Source organism: Callithrix jacchus, chromosome 14, assembly GCF_049354715.1.
Source record: "Callithrix jacchus isolate 240 chromosome 14, calJac240_pri, whole genome shotgun sequence".
NCBI lineage: Eukaryota > Metazoa > Chordata > Mammalia > Primates > Cebidae > Callithrix > Callithrix jacchus.
In genome coordinates this window covers 106920054-106926615 of record NC_133515.1, presented here as the reverse complement: position 1 = coordinate 106926615, position 6562 = coordinate 106920054, and the positions used below count along the sequence as shown (strand labels likewise).

At 48.1% G+C, this 6562-nt stretch overlaps 1 long non-coding RNA gene across 6 annotated transcripts in view; it reads right to left on the bottom strand.

The window, feature by feature from the left end:
• Positions 1-6562, bottom strand: part of LOC118147411 (uncharacterized) — a 212384-nt gene that overhangs the window by 139821 nt on the left and 66001 nt on the right. The gene's annotated exons all lie outside the window — the stretch shown is intronic.

The following is a 6562-nucleotide window of genomic DNA, read 5'->3' as shown; positions in this document are numbered from 1 at the left end:
AGGCTCACACCCCAGGGCTTGGAGGAAGCCTGGCTAGAGAGAGGAACTGCAATCCTGATGGCTCCTCACAATGGTGACCTCTGAGAAATCCCAGATGGAAGTCAAGGGCAGCCGCCACGTGTCCTGACAACCACAAGAGGATGATAGCTTTGGGAATGCAATTTTGAACCGTGCCGCAGGGTGGGTGGAGCCTGCCTTGGCGGGAGTGGAGGGTGGCAATTGTTTTCCATTAAGGCCACCCAAATGTGTGCCATACATTCACCCATGGGGAAGCGGCTCAGGAATCTGTTCAATATTCTCTAAAATCACGGTCACAGCAATGGAGCATACTGGCTTCTATGTGGCTGGAAAGTACCAGAACACGGACAGAGAAGGCTGACATCTTAATCATGACTCTTTGTAGAAACCATTCTGGATCTTAATAAGTGGAATCCAGTCAAAATTTGGTGAGACCTGATCTTACTGCCACATTTGGTCAGAAAGTCTGGGATTTTTGCAAAGTGATTGATTAGGACAAATATATACCAACATCTCTGACCTCGGAACCAATGACCACTCTGTCAATCAAGCAGTAGGGTTTGTGAGTGTGTGTGTATGTGCATGTCTCTGCATGTGGATGTGCATGTATGTGTCTGTGCATATGTGTATGCATGTGTGTGCATGTCTCTGCATGTGGGTGTGCATGTATGTATCTGTGCATATGTGTATGCATGTGTGTGCATGTCTCTGTGTGTGAATGTGCATGTATGTGCCTGTGCATATGTGTGTGCATGTCTCTGCATGTGGGTGTGCATGTATGTATCTGTGCACATGTGTATGCATGTGTGTGTATGTTCATGTGTTTATATGCATGTATGCCTGTGCTATGTGCCATCCCTGCATGACTGTGCTTTACCCTATAAACACAACATACCACTGTCCCACTTAAGATTGCCTTATACGATGAGTGAGCCACCCAGCCTAATGTGTGGCTCACAGCAGGGTCTGGAGAAAGAAAGAGTGCCTATGTCCTGGGACACGCAGAATTTTAGAAGGACAATGTCGTGCAGATGTTTAAAGCAATAGGAAGAACAGATATATGGAAGAAAACAGAGCTGCTTTCAAACTCCAACTGCTCCCAAACAGCAGGTCCCAGAGAAGTCTGAGTAACTACCTGGGCCTCCACGTACCTACACGTAAAGCAGCAGGAAAGCACTGCCACGTGGGAGCTGTGCAGAGCGAGAGCAGCACTGTCTGCAGAGGGCTCCCGGCGCTTAGCAAGAGTCCTTACATCCTTTTTCCCTATCCTGCCTGTTCTCTGCTGATAGGGGCCTGGACAGTGAGCAGCAGTGCCCAGCTTTCTCAGCTGCTTCCCTGTGGAATCAATGGGAGTGTGGGATGAAGGGAGACATGGTTAAGGAGGGGAGGTGCTGGGAGTGACTTTATTGCCAGCCCTCAGCAAATGCTGTGATAAGCCACATCTGGAGTAACAATGGCATATCACACTCCCTACTCCAGCCTTTGAGACCGTGGGAGAGTCCTGAGTTAGCCTGGCATTGACTCCAGAGGGAAGACCCTGCCAGAGGTTCCACTTTCCTGATGCCCTCATAGGGAGGGGCCAAGCCCTGCAGGGCCTCCTCAGGTGTGGCTGGTGCAAGGACCACAGGGCCTGGTGCTTCTCACCTGCCGGGTGGGAAGCACCAGGGGCTGAAGGTGTGACCTGTGAGGATGCTGATGCTTCTAAAGGATCTACAGCCCAGGCCCAGCTCTGACACTGTGGGATTAGAGGAGAACTGAAGGCTCTCAGCCTCCAGACCTGTGCCTTCTCCCCACCAGCTCCTGCTTGCTCCCACAGCACAGGGGCCCCCCGAGCCTGAGTGTGGACCATCCAGCCTGGGAGTCAAGCTGCAGCCTCTGCTTCCCAATAACTACCCCCGCAGCTGCCCCTGCCCTGTGATGAGGGGCATGCAGCCTGCATGTAGAATTTTAGAAAGGCACTACCATGGAGTTGCACGAATGCTGTGGATCCCCCTTGGGATGAGCTGACACATGCCTCAGAGGAGACTTGGGGCTGGTTGGTTAGGGAATTCTGGGGTCACAGCATTATCTAGAAAGTGGGGAGGATGGAGCAGGCTCCCAGCGGGTCCAGGCTCACATGTTTGTCTTGTCAGGTGGGGAGGGGCATAGCAGGAAAAGCTGGAGTGGGATTCTCTAAACGCAGCACCCAGAATAGGTGACTCTCTTACCTGGGCCAAAGGAATGTATTGTTCAAATCAGGCAGCAGCAAAGAGCAAAAGCCAAGGCAAGAAAGTAAAATAAGTACTGATGGAATGAGGGCCCCTGAGAGGCTGTCAGGAGGCTGATAATGCCCCGTGGAATTCACCATAACTCCATGGAGAAGCGCACTCATGCCCCTGCCCATGCATTTGAGACTCAGCAACATTGAGTACATTGCTGAGTGAGGAACAGGGAGACAAGACCACACTGATGCTCTCGGGTGTCATCTGGGCCTCATTTCTAACATTCAGGATGGCTTGGACCTTGCCATGGGGTTGCGTAAGAAAAACTCATCACACTTCATTAATTCACTAGTCTCTGAAAAAAAAGAATGTGGAGCCAGGTGAGCCACCATAAAGTCTGCAGTGGAGAAAACTTACTGCTGGAACATGTCTGCTACATCTGCCTGTGATTTTAAAATGTGGGAACAAGTTTAAAGTCAAGCATAGAACTTAGTATTAGAAACATGTGTAACCCAGGCAGCCTCTGGCCACTCACCCCACAACCCACCTGCAAGACATTCAGGAGCGTCTCCTTAGCAAAGCAGTGACCCAGAAAGGTGAAGTCCTGTCTGTTTTGGCTTTGACTGTCTGTAGTATATGCTTCACAAGTGCTTTCTCAGCCCCACAGAGCTCCAAAGATTGCAGATTAAGTGAAATTTACTTTTCGTAGCAAAGATTTGATTTTCCAAATTTTTGGAAACTTGACTCTTTCCTACCAAATTAGAGATATATTACATCCACATAAGGGTGTGCCACATAAGTGTCCTGGTCAAATAATTTAAAGTTTCCAATACCCAACAAAGATAAAACACCCTCAAATTATTGTCTGAGATCTGCTGGAATCAATGTTGCTGACAGCCACAAGCCATTTATCAAAACTGGTTAGTAATCTTTCCTTTGGCCAGATTGGACTTTCCATCACAACAGTGATGAGCAGATCTTGATTAAGACAGAATGGTCCACATGCATAATCACCCTAGATTTTTTTAAGTATTTGGCAAATGTCAAAGCAAAGAATAACATGAACAAGTCTACGAAAAATGTGTTCCTACGGCCATGTTCATATCCTTCTAGTTGTAGGAAAATGAAACAAGGAAAACATTTAGACTTCTCAAGTTGCCACAGATTTGAACTTACTTACTTTTCCAATCCAGTTAAGAAAAATTCTTAAAAGATCGAAATGTGTCAGTATACATATCCGTGTGCATGTAGGACTTTATGTCAACTAAATTATTCACTCAGTAAACAAATATTGGCAACTCACATGGGATAGACACTTGACTGGGTGCTAAGGTAACTATCCTAGTCACACAGGAGAGAGGACACAATTCGAAGAAAAGAGAATGGACTTGGAGCTTGAACAGTTTTTGTGGCCAGGAACTTGTGACTCAAGCTCTCTGAGCCTCAGTTTCTGGATGGAATCAGACATCAGCTATCATAGAGTGTCACTGGGAGAGAGAAGATAATATCCATAGATGCTTCATGAAGTCAGGAACTATCTTGACCAAAATTGTTTTCTCAGTCCTTACGCAAATTCCAGTTAGCACTCCTCTTCTACTGGGAGCCTAGAATTTAATCAGAAGCTCTGGGAGAGCAGAACATTCTCATCCTTGCCACCAACTACCATCTTTTTCTATTAAAAACTGGGCTTCACCTGTATGATTGTAAAACCTTGTGGGGGGGAATAAAACTCATTAACCCTTTCCTCAAGAGATCTAAATATATATATATATATATATATATATCTGCTCTTTTTTTGTCTTTTGGTTTCTACCCAGAACAGAACATAAAACAAGCTCTAGGGTAACATGGATTGAGAAGGAGCAGAGAGACTGGAAAGCATGAAGCTGAAGGGATCCATGCATGTGTGACATTTGGCTGTGTCCCCACCCAAATCTCGTCTTGAGTTCCCACATGTTGTGGAAGAGACCCAGCGGGAGTTAATTGAATCTTGGGGGCAGAGCTTTCCAATGCTGTTCTCGTGATGGTGAATAAGCCTCATGAGATCTGAAGGTTTTAAAAATGGGACTTTCCCCGCACAAGCCCTCTTCTCTTGTCTGCTGCCTTGTGAGACATGGCTTTCACCTTCTGCCATGAGTGTGAGACCTCCACAGCCACTTGGAACTGTGAGCAACATGAACCTCTTTCATTTGTGACTTGCCCAGTCAGAGGTATGTCTTTATCAGCAGCATGGAAACAGACTCATACAGTGAGATTCTGAGGGCCTGAACTTGGGCAGTTTGGGGAGTGAAAAATAAATGGGCTAATCCTAGCACTATAAGGTGATAAAGGATCACTAGCGTTTGTCATACATTAGGGGCAGAAAAGAGGAAGTGTGTCCAAGCGGCTCACACATGGGAGAGTGAGCTCAAGGCAGGGTGGCCTTAAAGGTGAAGGTGAGTTGGAGCGGGGGCGGGGGGGGCTCCCTCATAGGCAGGACATTACTTTTTTGATTTTTGGTGTTAATTTTCAAGATGAGGCACCCCATACCTTGTGTGCCTGAAGCTCCCCTGCCCCCAGCACAGCAGAGTAAATGTCCAGCTCTAAGAATCAGGGTGCACAGCCAAACTGGAAACTATAAACATAACATTACTTCAATCTTTTTTTACTTTAAAAAATAGTCTGAATCAGTGTAATCTATATATACTCATGTGGGTAGGTGTATGTGTATGTGTGTGTGTGGATATATATATATTTTTTTTTAAATTTAAAATTAGTGGCATTGCATTTCCCCCAAATTAAAGTAAATTTGACTCTCCATGAAGTCGTGTGGTGTGTCTTCTGTAATTGCAAAGGTCTCGCAGGGACAGTGTATGTGCAGCTCCCTGGTGAGACACAGACCATGGCCAGTTGAGAGGGGATGTAGATAAAATGGGGTGCAGGTGGGGTGGGAAGCAATGAGGCTAGTAGGCTGGGGGAGTTTCAGACAGAATGGCCATGTGCAGAGGTCCCAGTTCAGGCATCCTGGAAAGCTCAGAGAGGGTGACTGGATGGCCTTGAGGAGTGAGGACAGGGTGGGCAGTGTACATCTCCTGGAGACAGAATGAAGGGCTGGGTGGAGGTGAGGACAGATGCATGTGACTTGTTTGAGCCACTTCACTTGAGAAGTCATAGAAGGTGACTGTCAGGCACTGAGGGGTAAGTGGAGGCGCTGGTAGTGTAAGCCTGCAGCTGTCTGCAGCCTGAGGTTCGGGACACCAGGGAAAGGCAGGAAGCACATAGCACCCAGGCTGAGAGCGCCTCACACGACAGGGAGAAATGGCACATCTTGGGCAGCTGCAGAGAGAACGGGCCCCCAGGAAGACTGGCTCATGAATTCATCCAGCAAATATCATGCTAGCCACTTGCTGATTGTGGCTAATGTGGGTGAGGACAAGAGCCAGGAAACCAACAATGAGTGACACCGCAGAGAGGCGAAGGGGTTGGGGAACCCTGAGAAAGAAAACCCAGGCAGCCAGGAAGAGGGTTTGAGCCATCTAGAGAATGGTGGACAGCCTTTGGTGTGAACCTCTGGGTATCTTGGGTATCCAGTGGGTACCCCTGGGTATCCAGTGAACCCCTGGGTATCCTCTCCATGCCTTCCCACCACCTCCACTTTCCGCTGGCCTTTCAGGTCCCCTGGAAGCACAGAGGGAAGAACCCCAGTCACAGAGACTTCCTTTTGCTGAGTGCTGACCCCCAGCTGCATCGCCCAGCTGAACCCTCTCGGCAAGTCCACGAGGGAGCTACTGATGGCACGGCTGCTTTCCAGTGAGGAAGCCGAGGCTACACAGGATTCACAGGTTTCACTGGGGCCTCAGTTAACAGAGGCACAGGAATAAGACCTAATTTTTCCCAGAGCTCATCCGACTCTGCATGCTGCTCGGTTAGTTCTTGCACCTTTGAGAGGAGCCCTCTGCTGTTCCCTTCAGATACCAACTGTACTACATTGAGGTCTCATAACTGGCTGCACGGCTGTGCCTCTAAGGCCAGAGCCATTACTGAGATGCATGTGTGCAGTCTGTACAGGTATCCTTGTCGGTGGATTTGGGTCACTCCAAATCCGCAGTAACGCAAGGCAAGAAGCAGCTTCTCCCACGTGGTAGATTCCAACAATCTTTACAGACCAGAAGCCCTCTGGCTCCTGGCTTGCAGATGTTTTCACTGGTGTTGCATTTTATTTTCAAATCAAATCTGGATGTTTCTAGGTAGGATTTGCACTTTCTGGTTCCCATCCCCACCATCCTACCTGCAGCAATGTCTGGCAATCCCGCCACTCCCACCACTCCCTGTACCTTGAAGCCATCTGAGTTAATGACCCCAGA